The 16,058-nt window shown below is 43.0% G+C and overlaps 1 non-coding gene across 1 annotated transcript; it reads right to left on the bottom strand.

The window, feature by feature from the left end:
* Positions 1 to 13,042: 13,042 nt before the first annotated feature.
* On the bottom strand, positions 13,043 to 13,117 carry Trnas-aga (transfer RNA serine (anticodon AGA)). The gene has a single exon. It is a non-coding gene; the product is annotated as a tRNA-Ser (tRNA).
* Between the last annotated feature and the right edge of the window lie 2,941 nt (positions 13,118 to 16,058).

Genomic DNA, 16,058 nt, shown 5'->3' with positions numbered 1-16,058 from the left:
AATCTTTCATTTGCTAACTATGCCTATCAGTAGTTAGTGCCTTCAGTAGTTAGAATCTTTTATTTTGCTGGCAGTATTGGCGCTCGCTGTATTGCAGTAGTTTGAGTAACGAAGATTTCTGTGAGGTAAGTGATTCATGTAAGGTATAGGTTATTGTTAGTCAGGGCCATTCTTTTGTAGGGATTATTGAAATTCAGATTGTGTTGCGCTAAAAAAAAAAAAAATATTGTGTGTGAGTTTACTGTTGATCAGAATAAGTAAAGAGAGAAATGTCTGAGTACGTTGGGATTTGCTCAGCTGTTTGAAAATCAAATAACGTAAGAGGTTTACCAGCACAAAAAATGGCTCTGAGCACTATGGGACTTAACAGCTGTGGTCATCAGTCCCCTAGAACTTAGAAATACTTAAACCTAACTAACCTAAGGACATCACACAACACCCAGTCATCACAAGGCAGAGAAATTACCCGCAGTCATTCTTAATTTTTCTAAGGGGGTGTATCAATGTGATCATCAAGTACAACAACGTTTGAATGCATTATGGGAACAGCAGTGATCAATGTCTTGTAAATAATTACTATTAAAATCAGTCTTGATCACGATTTATTTTGCAAGGTGACCGGTTTCGACCACTACTGTGGTCATCATCAGACCATTGAGTAGGAACCCCTTTCTGTTGGAGAATCACAACTTGTGATTCTCCAACAGAAAGGGGTTCCTAGTAAATGGTCTGATGATGACCACAGTAGTGGTCGAAACCGGTCACCTTGTAAAATAAATCGTGATCAAGACTGATTTTAATAGTAATTATTTACAACAACGTTGGTATAATTAGACTTGTTAAGTGAAGTCATCCTTAAGATCTATTGAGATTTGTGTCATGGAACCCTGTTCACAGCATACGTAAATACTGTATTGATGTGTACTCTGGGTTCACGTGTTTTATGGCTCGAAAACATGTTTGCTACCTGTCCGCCATACATTTCCATGGTTTTTTGCTTATGTACACGCTGGGACACCCAATTCAGTGGATCTTGATGACGACTTCACTTAACAAAGTCTAAATATATCCAACATTGTTGTTCTTGATAATGGCTTAAGGCCGAAATCATGATAGTAATATAAAATAAAGAATCTTGTAGTCAGATGGCGGAAATATTGGTCCAAAAATATGAAAATGTTATCAAATGTTGTTAAGATTCTGGAACTATGGTGTGATTTTGAAGACTTTATTAAGTTTCGCTATGCAGAAATTTCCTTGGTTTGAACTCTAGAGTACTTATAGTTTCACGGCGCACAGTATAAAGGGTTTGCACAGGAAATAAGAGAAAAGGAGGAATGACATCGTCGTACGGTGAAGACGATAGCCGGGCTAGAGGCTCTTGTCTTGCTGAAGCGCTGCGGATGCGACCGCAGCGGAAACAGACCAGGCGCCGGAGTTGCTGGAAGGGCGTGACGTCACGTAGCGCCGGCTGGCTGGAGTTCACCGGAGCAAGTTTGCGAGCAGACGTGGCGGTCACCAGAGGGCGCTGTGGCGACGTGACGTCACGCCCCCAGATGTTGGCCGCTCCTGTGGGATCTGGGAACCAGTTGCTGCACCAGCGGCGCCTCCGTGCCACTCCCCACCAAATACGCAGACGTTTTAGAAAACTGACGCTCGTAACACGTGGCACTTGGAACAGAGAATAATGTTTGATTTTGTTCTTGACTGATTCGAGGTCGTGACTTTCTTAAGCCATAAAGTTAAATTTCCAGTGTTGTAGTAGGTGATATTTTAGACTGCTTAGAACACAACATTCCATAAAACGTGTGTCCAAAGATAGAGCTCGTTACTTCAATTCGCACTTTTCTCAAAATGTGACCTTTGTATATGATGTATAATACACTGCTGGCCACCATAAATGCAACACCGTGAAGGATGCATCCGAATCAAGTGAAATTTACACCATGGGTTTGCAGCGATGAGATATGCAACTGATTAGAATTTCAGCGCAGACGCACATCACGTGCGCCTGTGGCGCCACCTCATAGCGCCATTTAAGGCTTGGCGATTTCGACGAGTGTACGTTCGGCACGTGTGTTTACCTTGTGGTTGTTTCACAAGACGATCAATTATGCCTCGTAGACAACAGCGAACATCGTTTGATCAAGTATCCGAGTTCGACAGAGGAAGGATAGTGGCTTACCGAGATTGTGGATTATCGTACAGAGAGATCGCTAGTCGTGTTGGACGAAACCAAACAACTGTAATGCGGATATGTGACCGTTGGATGCAGGAGGGTACGACGGACCGACGTGGTCGATCGCATTCACCTCGGTGCACCACTGCACGTGCTGATAGGCAAATTGTGCGCATGGCAGTGACGGATCGCTCAGTGACATCCCGAACCATAGCACAGCACATGGCGTCTGTAACGCATCATCCAGTGTCTGCGCGTACCATTCGACGCCGTTTACAGCAGAGTGGTCTGTGCGCAAGACGTCCATTGCTTCGTCTACCATTGACGCAGAACCACAGACGTCTCCGTCGCCAATGGTGTGATGACAGACGGATGTGGGGGGCAGAATGGAATGACGTTGTCTTTACTGACGAGGCACGCTTCTGTCTGCAGCACCACGATGGTCGGATTCGAGTGTGGAGACACCGTGGAGAGAGGATGCTGGACAGCTGCATTATGCACCGCCACACTGGTCTTGCACCGGGTATTATGGTATGGGGCGGTATTGGATATTACTCTCGCACGCCTCTAATACGCATTGCCGGTACTTTAAATAGCCGGCGCTACATATCCGAGGTGCTGGAGCCAGTTGTCCTTCCTTACCTTCAGGGCTCGGCCACAGCCATATTTCAACAGGATAATGCGCGACCACACGTGGCACGCATTGTCCAAAGGTTCTTCGTCAATAACCAGATTAAAGTGCTTCCCTGGCCGGCTCGCTCTCCGGATCTTTCGCCGATAGAAAACATGTGGTCCATGGTTGCTCAACGAGTGACCCAGATTACATCCCCAGCTGCCACACCAGATGATCTTTGGCAACGTGTGGAAGCTGCTTGGGCTGCTGTACCCCAGGAACACACCCAACGTCTCTTTGACTCAATGCCGAGACGTGTGGCAGCGGTGATATCCAACAATGGCGGCTACTCTGGCTACTGATTCTGGCAGGAACCACATGTCACAGACGTCTGTAAACGTAATCATTTGATACTTGGTCAACATGTTATCTACAAAATAAATTTTGTTGTGCTACCTCTTGTCTTTCTTGGTGTTGCATTTACGGTGGCCAGCAGTGTAATTATGTCACCATCGCTTGGATATACAGAATGATGCTGTGATGTTTTTACATTTCCATTGTTAAAAGTCCAGTAGACATGGCCTGTGAAGTACATATCTAAAGATCTATGAGCACTTTTTCATCTTTGCTACTGTGAAACATATCCCTTCTACTGAGCAAGTGCTGGTAGGTCTGCATGTATGTATTTTGGAGCTCATATTGATAGGTATCATGTATAATTTTGGTATGTGAATTTTTGGTATCTGAATCGATTGTAAGCGACCAGCGATGTTGTAAGCTGTGTCGCAGAAGTTAAGCTAACAACTTTGAGCTGCTTGAGGGCGTAGTAGGAGCAGATAATGTTTAGCTCTGGTAGCGAGTGGAGTCGAAGTTCAACTGTGTTGGAGTTAAGCTGATAATTTTAAGAAGTGTAAGTGAGGAAGCTATGGCCATATTATGATTAAATAGAAATTTACCTTTTGTTCAGCCAAGATGATTACGAAACTGATTTGTGAAGGAAGAAAGTAATGGAATGTCAGGTAAATACAATAATGATGTTTGTTTTCCAGGTTTGCGCAGAATAGAGGTAAGGAGAAAACATTATGATTTATTTTAATTATTAAATCAGGGTCAACTTACGTTATTCAGACAGAGTTATTGTGATCAAATTTTGCAAAGCCAATGACTTTAAGTTTCATGTCCAAGTTAATTATTCAGGCAGTTTATACTGTTCAAAATTCTTGCAGTCAGATTGCTGACTTTTATAGTATGAAAGATTTTTCGTTTCATTATGACAATTAATTATTATTACAGTGCAGCTTTGCCTTCATTTTACGACAGTTTATTTACTATTACAGCCCTGGCTTACAATACGAAACAGAGTACTTCAGTCCATATTTTTATTTATTTAGATAACTTTCACTATATATTTTTATTTATTTAGATCACTTTCAATGTTTGCTGGACAATTTTTTCTTGTTTTGGTCCGTACTACTTCCTGCGGAAATACGAAAAGCAAAGAGGTTGCAGTAGAATATGTCCACTGTCAGAAGTACCAGAACAATTCTCGCATTCAACTTTCGACTCGGTCTTTTCTGACCAGGGTGCCTTACGTAAAATTGATGCATTTACCCTCCTCCATCATCCCTGCAAGTTTGGAACATCATCACGGAATCGTATAAAATCGTATAAATATTAACATTACCATTTTCGGCAAGTACTTGCCATCTTCAGATGTGCTTAGTCCATTACAGAGTTCAATACAGACGTATAAATAAATGCCGACCGTTGTGGCCGAACGGTTCTAGGCGCTTCAGCCTCGAACCGCGCTGCTGCTACGATCGCAGGTTCGAATCCTGCATCGGGCGTGGATGTGTGTGAGTCCTTAGGTTAGTTAGGTTTAAGTAGTTGTGAGTCTAGTGGACTGATGACCTCAGATGTTAAGTCCCATAGTGCTTAGAGCCATTTGAACCATTTATAAACAAATGCGCTCAACTTCATTATTATCTGTACATTCCAGTCCGCAGGGAACACATCATCTTAACCTGATGTTCCACAGAAGATGGATCGACACAAATGGTCACGTTGCTTGGCCACTACGGTTTTGGCCTGTGAGAATGACTGAAGTCCGAAGCCTGCTAAGAAGAAGTAAACACGTGAAATGAATTGATCTTTCGATTTACGGACAACGCTGCCCTCTTGAAAGAACGCCAAGGCAACCACAGAAGAACTACAGATTGTGCTGTCATGAGAATTCGAAAGTGCTTTGAAGTCGTAGGTGGATTTTACGAAACTCTGAATTTTCACATTAAGAAAGCCGAAATTGCATTGTTCGTCCAAAATACAAAAATACGTCCGATCACATCAGAGGCATCTTTACTACTACTTTACTCTGCGGTAGTAACAGTATTCCAAAGGTTTTACAATTTTTATTGGCAAATAAATTTCTGTTAGCTTAGATTATTGTTTTATAAATGAATCTAGAAATAAACATAACAAACAGTCCTAGGGGCGCAATTAATAATAGGAATTTTTAAATGCACCAAATATTTTGTAATTTAAAATGCATCTAAAAAAACAGTTTTAACTGTACATTCAGAGCTAGTATATATGGATGTAACAACGAAAATAAAGTAATTTCTTTTGATAAATTTTAGCTTGAAATATAACATATTGTGTATTGAATTATATGAAATTTTTCAGAAAAACAACTGACGTAGTACTGACGTGTCCAAATTCGAAAAATATTTCTGGTATCGACTACTTCTGTTGAGGAAACGTAATGCTAAAGGAGGATGTCATTTTAAAAGGTCTCTCCTATCGAACATTTCTCTTATGGTCGTCAACATTTCTCTTGTGTGGTCAACTTTCCCCTTACTGTCTTCCATCAACCATTTGTGAACCATTTGGAGAGAATTCCTAGAACAACTTATCCAGATCTTGTTTGACTCGATGCCACAAAATTTATGTTCTCTAATTGCACCCTGTAGGGACTTGACAAGAAACGGAATTATTTAAGTCGGATACTATAAACGCTTATGTAACTCTGACCAGTAATAAGTGTATAATTTCCAACGTATGAATTGCGGTGTAAAGACTCTTTCTATCGTATTTTTCTGAAATATGGTTGCAGACTGTATTTTAATTACGTCAGCAGTCAACAGAGGATATATATCGTGGTTAAAAAGCTCGACCCTTTTGACGAATAGCACGCTGGGGCGGAAGCATCGCCATTGTCACCAACAGGCCGGTTGGCACAGGCACGCTATCAGTAAACAGTATAATACTACAAGAAGTGATCAAGAATTAGCTGTAATTATGATCAACGAATGGAAAAACTGGTAGAAGCGGACCTCGGGGAGGATCAGTTTGGATTCCGTAGAAATGTTGGAACACGTGAGGCAATACTAACCTTAAGACTTATCTTAGAAGAAAGATTAAAAAAAGGCAAACCTACGTTTCTAGCATTTGTAGACTTAGAGAAAGCTTTTGACAACGTTAACTGGAATACTCTCTTTGAAATTCTGAAGGTGGCAGGGGTAAAATACAGGGAGCGAAAGGCTATTTACAATTTGTACAGAATCCAGACGGCAGTTATAAGAGTCGAGGGGCATGAAAGGGAAGCAGTGGTTGGGAAAGGAGTGAGACAGGGTTGTAGCCTCTCCCCGATGTTATTCAATCTGTATATTGAGCAAGCAGTAAAGGAAACAAAAGAAAAATTCGGAGTAGGTATTAAAATTCATGGAGAAGAAGTAAAAACTTTGAGGTTTGCCGATGACATTGTAATTCTGTCAGAGACAGCAAAGGACTTGGAAGAGCAGTTGAACGGAATGGACAGTGTCTTGAAAGGAGGATATAAGATGAACATCAACAAAAGCAAAACGAGGATAATGGAATGTAGTCAAATTAAATCGGGTGATGCTGAGGGGATTAGATTAGGAAATGAGACACTTAAAGTAGTAAAGGAGTTTTGCTATTTAAGGAGTAAAATAACTAATGATGGTCGAAGTAGAGAGGATATAAAATGTAGACTGGCAATGGCAAGGAAATCGTTTCTGAAGAAGAGAAATTTGTTAACATCGAGTATAGATTTAAGTGTCAGGAAATCGTTTCTGAAAGTATTTGTATGGAGTGTAGCCATGTATGGAAGTGACACATGGACGATAACCAGTTTGGACAAGAAGAGAATAGAAGCTTTCGAAATGTGGTGCTACAGAAGAATGCTGAAGATAAGGTGGGTAGATACCGTAACTAATGAGTAGGTATTGAATAGGATTGGGGAGAAGAGAAGTTTGTGCACAACTTGACCAGAAGAAGGGATCGGTTGGTAGGGCATGTTTTGAGGCATCAAGGGATCACAAATTTAGCATTGGAGGGCAGCGTGGAGGGTAAAAATCGTAGAGGGAGACCAAGAGATCAATACACTAAGCAGATTCAGAAGGATGTAGGTTGCAGTAGGTACTGGGAGATGAAGAAGCTTGCACAGGTTAGAGTAGCATGGAGAGCTGCATCAAACCAGTCTCAGGACTGAAGACCACAACAACAACAACAACAAAAGAAGGGCAGTATTTGCACATAGTGCCGGTCCAAAGAGCATTATAGACGTTACCATGGAAAATCGGGCAGCGGCTAATTATTGTATATCATGAGAGGTAAACTGCACGTGACCAATTGCTACCATTGCGTCGTAACCTATGACATCTGAACAGTAACCGAAAATTCTCCAAATAGTCGAAGTGGTAGGGGACTGGAAGGCTGGGATTCAAAGAGAGCGAACTGGATAACACCTTCTTCCGACCTAGACTATTTACCTGGAAATGTAGAGCTCTGGGCACATGCTCTTACTTATCTCCTTTAGCGGGCAAGAGGCAAATCACATCTCGAAGAGGCGGTAAAGGGCTACTCGTTGACAACTCGGAATAGAGAATTGACTGAACTGCACGCGAGGGCCTTAACGAATTGCCAGCGCTCACTAGGGAAGGAAGAAAGATACAGAAGGCAAACTATGTAACCCCATCTCAAGTAAATATATAAAATAAAGATTCAAGAAACTAAGGAAGAGCCCTGGGAGCGTTTTTTGAATGAGCAATTGAAATGAGACGAACGGGGATCACCCATACAAACTTCTAACCGATAAAATTAAGGTTCCTGTCTTCCTGACTACCTACACAAGATCGATGGAACAATGACAAATGGCCGGAGGCACTCAGCCGAGTATTTAGTAAACACTCTTTTGCCAGATGGATCCTCAAACACAGACAATAAGCAAATATCAACCAATGCGCCATGACCAGAAAAGTTCGTAGTATACTGATACCGATGTTCCACTCCAGTTTCCTCAGGGATAAGTGGCGGTAGCGATAGTCACGATAAAATGTGGCAAAGCACCAGGCCAGATGGTAACTATTCGGAGGTTATATACAAAATAACATCAGTTATAGTGTTGTAAGTAGGCTGTTTAGGTTTTTATGTTGGTAACGCCATATAGCGCTCTGTATGAAAATCACTGGCTGTGCTGTGGGCAGTCTGTGGCTGGGTGACATTGTTGTAATATTCGGTATTGTAATGTTGGGCTGTTGGCTGTTAACAGCGCGTAGCGTTGCGCAGTTGGAGGTGAGCCGCCAGCAGTGGTGGATGTGGGGAGAGAAATGGCGGAGTTTTGAAATTTGTAAGACTGGATGTCATGAACTGCCATATACATTATGACCTTTGAACACTATTAAGGTAAATACATTGTTTCTTCTCTATCAAAATATTTCATTTGCTAACTATGCCTATCAGTAGTTAGTGCCTTCAGTAGTTTGAATCTTTTATTTAGCTGGCAGTAGTGGCGCTCGCTGTATTGCAGTAGTTCGAGTAACGAAGATTTTTGGCGAGGTAAGTGATTTGTGAAAGGTATAGGTTAATGTTAGTCAGGGCCATTCTTTTGTAGGGATTTTTGAAAGTCAGATTGCGTTGCGCTAAAAACATTGTGTGTCAGTTTAAGCGCAGTCACGTATATAATTTTTCTAAGGGGAAGTTTCAGTGTTATGTTTAATATATCTGAAGAATGAGACACTGAAACAGAGTACGGTACCTGAAACTGAGACTTACAGATCTGCACGTGCATTCATCGTAAGGGAAGGCCTCGATAAAGATACCGACCCATAAGTTTAATAAACAACTAAAGTTCAGGAGCGGAAATTGTGTAAGAATCTTCAACAGCACACAGAGCTCCGGGACTTGGCTCACTTCAGTTTGACTTGTGTTGAGGTAACTTGGTAGATGACGCCATCAACCAGGTTTTGGGGGTACAGATTTTTTTATGTTCTGCAAAATTGACACTCAGTTACAGAAATTATTTAGTGTGATTATACTAAAACGTAGATTTAGTACACCGTGTGTGAAAAGAAATACTGTGGCTTCAGGGATTCCTCTATACCATAGGTTCGTCATGTTGTTGATGAGTATTAATATTGTTTCTAAGGCATGGTGGCGATTTTGAAGCTGTACTGCAGTCAAAGTCGATCAGAATCTTTACAGAACAGAGCAGACAAAAGGACTCCATTCTTTTTTCTGCCGTTTCCTCGGTTAGCTCTTAGCGACCTGCAGAAACGTACCGGTCCAGCAACCTGGCAGCGAATCCGTCATCAATTCTTCTCTAGAAGAAAGAAAACAAACTGTGAGGGTCGAAAAGATGTTCCCTCCACGAATTGGTGATGCCTTTCTGTTTCTACGAGATGCAACACAGCGAATTATGCATTTTCCACTTTTATAGCATAGGAAATTACATTTTCTTTTTCAGAATGCTGTATTTGGATCCACAGACAAAGCGTAGATGAAAACAAATACTGTACCATGAATAAGAAAAAATCACTAGCAACTGAGGATTAAGAATCAACAAGGTTAATGATGAAGACACACATTTTGTATATGTTTCTGAAATGTGTTTATCTCTTAGATGTCAAAGCAATCTTCCTTCAAGTGAATACTGAGTCGGTAACGATCAGTCCTCCAATCTACAGCACATTTTGTGTAACCAATCTACAGTACATTTTGTGTAATTCCTATCAAATTTATTCCTTGCAGTAAGACACTGACATATCAAAAAATGACAATTTTAGGATCTTGCCTTTTATAATCTTGTCTCCTCTTCGAAAATTTCTGCGGACGGTCATGATGGGATAAAAATACACAATACAAAGAGATCTCACCAGTGGCAACAAGGTTAGCTCTGACACTTCGACTCCTTACTCCTGTTCGATGTACCACTTGAAGGGATCTACCACATCGGTATCAAATATCATCCAAAAAGTTTGGCAGGCTCTGGTAAAATCCATGGAAAACTACATTAAGATACACTTAAGTTTTGTTTCTGTGGAAAATAAAGCACTTTGTTGATGCTTAATATTTGCAGTCAGTAGCCCAAGAACATGCAAAGATGTGTTTATTTCGGAACATGCAACACTGTAGAAGTATATGAGATGGAAGCACGGAGAAGATAACAAATTCCTCTTTACATATAGCTTACCTCCGTCCGAACAGAACTTTGAAGGCCCAACGAACGTACCGACCGACCGCCGTATCATTTTCAGCAGATAGCTGCCACTGGATGGATGCAGGTGTGGAGGGGCATGTAGACACCACACCGATCTCCCGGCCGTTGTCAGTTTTCGTGACCAGAGCCACTACATTTCAACCAAGTAACTTCTCAATTGGCCTCACAAGGGCTGAGTGCATCCCACTTGCCAATGGGCCAACTGAATGACTCTTTATTTTCCATTTGTTCCCAGTTGCCTTGTTGTTCCCAGCTTGTTCTTACATGCGAAAAACTGTAGAAAGTCATTTCATTTTACTTTGTCTTTTTAACCAGAGTATTAAGTAAAGATAAACAAGAAAACGCACGAAAATCTTCATCAGATTCCACATGTTTCCCGCTACATCTCTCGGCCATAGTGCAAATGCAATGGTAAATTTGAATGCGGGCGAAAAACTAAATCTTTCAAAAGCCATATTGGTAAGAGAAATAAGCTATAGTGAGTAGAAGACAACGACGAAGAAGAAGATATGAGAGAGAAGGATGTAAACAAAGCCATCAAAATAATAACATTATAATGAATCAATTCTGGGACACTAAACTCAAAACCTGGACAGACAGTTCGTGCAATAAAGCATTATACAGGCAATTTTTCGAAGAGATTCAAGGAAAAATAAGCAAGGAAAAGATCTGGTCTTTATGAATCAATGAAACTCTAAAGAAGGACATGAAATTTCTTCGCAAATGCGAATACGACGAGGTTCCAGCTGTACAATTTATTGGTAACATATGACAAGTTGTGTCGTACCAGGATTCGAACTCTGATTTCTTGCTTTAATCGAGCAGTCGCCTTAACCAATTCAGTCGAACGACCGCGCTTCCAGGACCGACCCAAACCACGTATGTTGCCGTGTGTCCGCTCCCGGCACTCACCCACTCGCTACAGATTCCTCACAGAAGACTTAATGATTATTGTCGTGGCCTTTGCTTAGGCACGTAAATGCTATTTGCACTGTCTCGTGTTTAACAATCTACTATGCAGTGTCGTTCAGAAATGCATGCATGGGTACTGCATAGTAGACCGTTAGAGGCAGTCACTGCAGATAGCGTCCTTCAGACATGCATGCAGGCAGGGGACTGTTCAAGTTGGTGGAAGCTTAGTATTATTATAACATTAAACACAGGAAATGAGTTCACTATGCCTGATTTCACATTTTATTACAAGTTGGACACTTCCCAAACGTCTAGGATTGCGCGATGTATCGGTGAATAATTCCAGCACATCTGAGTAAAGTATCTTTTGTAGTTGACACACGTATATTATATCAATATAAATGGCTTAATGTGCCCACTAAGATCTTTTGATACTGCCGCTCGTTGCTGGTTATACACACCAGCCTTTTTTTCCCTTTATTGTATTTTCCATTCCCCATCAGGGAAGCAGCATAAGCGCTGTTCTTCAACCTTGAGACATAACAAGTAGGCAGGAAGAATTTAAAACAATTTAAAGAAGAAAACATGGCAGAATATAGAAACAAAAAAGGCGGAACATAAGAAAAGAAAGCATACAACGTGGCGACTGTAAAACGGAGGTAAAAATCTAAAAAAGCTATTTACACAAAAAAATACGCACTCAGTGGATTAAAAGGCGCCAGGCAAAGTATGGCCGGAACGTTAAAAGACGCTAAACGATTAAAACAACCACCTGACAGACGGCGTAGCACGGAAGAATCATGGACGATAAACAGGTCGAACACACAATTAAAATCACATCACTAGATGACACTGTATAACGGCACTGAAACACAACACTAATGCAGCACACTTGATAATGAATAAAAACCTGGGACGATCTGTCACAGGGGTGGGGGGGGGAGGAGGCAAGGGAGAAGGGAAAAGGAGGCGAGAAGGAGAGGAGAAAATGGGGCATGAGGTGGGGGGCGCGCTGAAGGAGGGCTGGGGAGGGAAGGGATGGGAGGAAAACAGCCGAGGACAGGGTGCTGGGACTCAGGGGGAAGGAAGGAAATTCGGTCTGGGAGAAGGAGGGGAGAGGAAAGGGTGGCCCTGGGGAGTGGGGGGGAACATGGGCAGGTTACAGTTGGAAGGAAGAGTAGTTCAACATCCGGGAGGGGGAGGTACTGGAAATTGCCCTGATGGAGGGTGTGGAGAGAGGGGGGAGACGCAGCAATAAGGACGCAGCAGTGGGCAGGGGGTGGAGAGGAAGGAGAAAACCAAGGGGTGGGGGGGGATCAAGCTGCGGATAGTGTAAAGGATGCGGAGATGTTGGAGGAGAATGAGGAGGTGGAGGAAGGGGATGGTGTCATACAGGAATCGTGTGGGGGAATGAAGGCGGATACGGAAGGCAAGGTGGAATGTGGTGTTCTAGGATTTGGATAGCCTTATAAAAGCGGGGGGGTGGGGGGGGATTGAGAAGGCATAACAGAGGATAGGACAGACGGATTTGTAGGTGTCGAGGATGGTGGAAGGATGCAATCCTCATATCTGGCGAGATAGGAGTTTCAGGAGACAGAGGTGGGAATGGGCTTTCTGCTGGATGGTCAGGAGGTGAGAGGTCCAGGTGAGGTGATGGTCGAGGGTGAGGCCAAGATATCTCAGGGTGGGGTTGAGCTGGATGGGACGACCACAAATGGTGAGACTCCAGCCTATTCCTACAGTCATTTATTTGCCAGAATGAGTTTTTCACTCTGCAGTGGAGTGTGCGCTGATATGAAACTTCCTGGCAGATTAAAACTGTGTGCCGGACCGAGACTCGAACTCGGGACCTTTGCCTTTCTCGGGCAAGTGCTCTACCAACTGAGCTACCCAAGCACGACTCACGCCCCGTCCTCACAGCTTTACTTCTTCCAGGAGTGCTAGTTCTGCAAGGTTCGCAGGAGAGCTTCTGTAAAGTTTGGAATTTAGGAGACGAGGTACTGGCAGAAGTAAAGCTGTGAGGACGGGGCGTGAGTCGTGCTTCAGTAGCTCAGTTGGTAGAGCACTTGCCCGCGAAAGGCAAAGGTCCCGAGTTCGAGTCTCGGTCTGGCACACAGTTTCAATCGGCCAGGAAGTTTCAGTCATTTACTTGTTTTCCTGTCCCTTCCAATAACGGGTGGTTATAATTAAATGTGAGCCAGTGACAGAAGACAACTATTTACGGTATGGATATGCAACTTAATAGGACTGATGTTCAGCTTTTGCACTGTTACTAATGTTAGTGTCGTGACATGCTGTTAAGGCGTCAGCACTTCACAGCAACTTAGGGTTGAAACACGATCACCATTAAGCCTGTATTACACAACACACCTAGTGTGTAGTCTGGTGTAGACGGTCTGACATCTATCGGCAGAAAGGGTAAAGCTGCGATTTCAGCAGACGGTTTATTCGCCGAGGAAAATCAGAAACCATTCTATTCTGTCGTGGATCTGTGCATGTGCAATAGAAGAGGTATGTGCGCACATGTGCAAAAAGCAGCATTTTGAGCAAGCTTTCTGCTTATTATTGTTTCCTTATGTGTTCATCCAGCGAGAAATAAGTGAGCTCTTGAGGACTCTTTTGGCTGTTACGCCAGATATCCTTCATATTTATATCTATGATAGTTTCTTATTGTAGAAATGTAACGAAACAAAGAAGTACAAGCATGCTTGCTGAGGCAAACAGCAAGGAAAGGCGTCTACAGGGTGTAATAAAAACGTGTGGCACAAATTGCAGGACACATTCCTCAAACGTAGACGTTGAAATTATGTTATATGAACACGGGCCTGGAAACGCATTCCTTCCATGCTACAACTCTTTTTCTTGAACTCATATTCACGGGAAACATGAACGAACAGAAAGCACCAGCATATCACATGCACCTCTTTCTCACAGGAGGTGTTCAAAATTCCGCCTATGGGCGTTGCTACATGTATCAACTCGCCGTCGTAATGAATCTTGGGTGCGCTGATGTATCCCTGGAGCATTGCGTATGGTTTCGCAGCGTTCCATAATACGGGTACGGAGCCTCTGAACATCTTGTACTGTGGTTCCATACACAACAGGTTTCAAATGCCCCCACAAATAAAAGTCCTGTGGGATTAGGTCCGGAGAGTGTGGTGGCCAGGCCAATGGTCCATCCCTATCTATCCGTCACCGAATCTGATACTTAGAAGCTGACGGGCATTAAAACTAAAATGAGCTGCTCGCTCCATCGTGCACGGAGTACATATTTTGTCGCACAGCTAAAAGCACGTTTGTTAGTAAATCAGGTAAACCGAGACATTGGCGCAAAGTCTGGTGATCTGGACCCTTATGCCACCACCTCTCCTACTAAATCATGGTAACTTTGTCCGTTAAGCCTGCGTTTAAGAAAGTGGGGCCCTACTAGTCACAACAATGCCGGCCCAAACAGTGACAGAAAATCTTTGCTGATGACTTGCCTCAACAGCTGCGTGAGGATCGACGTCTGCCCATACATTCGGACTGTGAAAATTTACAATCTGATCTTACTGAAACTAGTTGGACAGAATGAGTTGTAACATGGAAACAAAGCATTTCCAAACCCATGTCCATGTAATGTAATATCCTCGCCTACGTGTGAGGAATATATGTTCCTCTAGATACGCTGTACCATAACAACATACGCCTACAAATGTTGAATTCTGAGTCTGTATGTTTTACGTAAATGTGCACATAATTTTACTTTCGATATGTGCATGTATCACCTTAATTGGTGAAAAATACCGCATGTCTTTGATTTGATTCTATCTTTTGTATTATATCAGGGCGCTAGGAAGAACAGTGTCAGGGGACTAGCCACAAGAGTCGGAGCAGTTGTGCACACCGCGACCAGTACTTATTTTGCAACTTCCTGGCAGATTAAAACTGTGTGCTGGACTGAGACTCGAACTCGGGACCTTTGCCTTTCGCAGGCAAGTGCTCTACCAACTGAGCTACCGAAGAACGACTCACGCCCGCTCCTCACAATTTTACTTCCGCCAGTACCTGGTCTCCTACCTTCCAACCAGCGCACACTGCGCTGCAGAGTGAAAATTTCATTCTGGAATACTTATTTTGTTTATTTATTTGCAACATGCTACATTACGATATTTGTAATACTACATGTGTGTATTGTGTGCACGTGGAGCGTAGTGTAATGTTTGTGTTGTAAGATGACAATAGTGATGATGATTGTGATGACGACGACGAGAGAAGGGAGAGGTTGAGGCCCGGTTCCGGCACATAGCCTACTCCCCACGAATAGCACCAAAGGGGCCACCAAGCTTAATGTCCCCATCCGACGGACGGATCACCATGTCCTCACTTCATGAGACGCTGCGGAGAGGTCTGGTTTTTAAACCGAGACATAGGCGCAAAGTCTGGTGATCGGGACCCTTCTGCCACCACCTCTCCTTCCCTTGCCGGCCAAATGCAAACAGTGAAATTTTTTTTCAGCACCACGATTCAAACTGGCTCATCCCCGGCTGGCCGCGGCCAGTGAGGACTGTAAAACCCATTTTCCATCTTTGCAGTCGCGCTATTGTGAAATAGCTTCCCTCATTACTGTGCCATCAGCGCAAATCCCGTGATGTACGATCGACAGGCACATCCATTCTGACGAAGCTCAACTCCTTAATTAGCAGAGAGTATATGTCTCTGCCTTCGCCGCATGTTCCCAACCAAGGTCGAACCCAATTCCTATTCCTGGCATTAAGTCGTCGTTCTGCCCTTCCTCTAACGAAAATACTGCATAGATGATTGCGCCCTTCAGTCTAAAATACTGAGAAACGTGATAT

This window comes from Schistocerca serialis, chromosome 5, assembly GCF_023864345.2.
Source record: "Schistocerca serialis cubense isolate TAMUIC-IGC-003099 chromosome 5, iqSchSeri2.2, whole genome shotgun sequence".
NCBI classification, from domain to species: domain Eukaryota; kingdom Metazoa; phylum Arthropoda; class Insecta; order Orthoptera; family Acrididae; genus Schistocerca; species Schistocerca serialis.
Note: the sequence above shows the minus strand (reverse complement) of the source record. Positions and strands in the feature narration are given on the sequence as shown.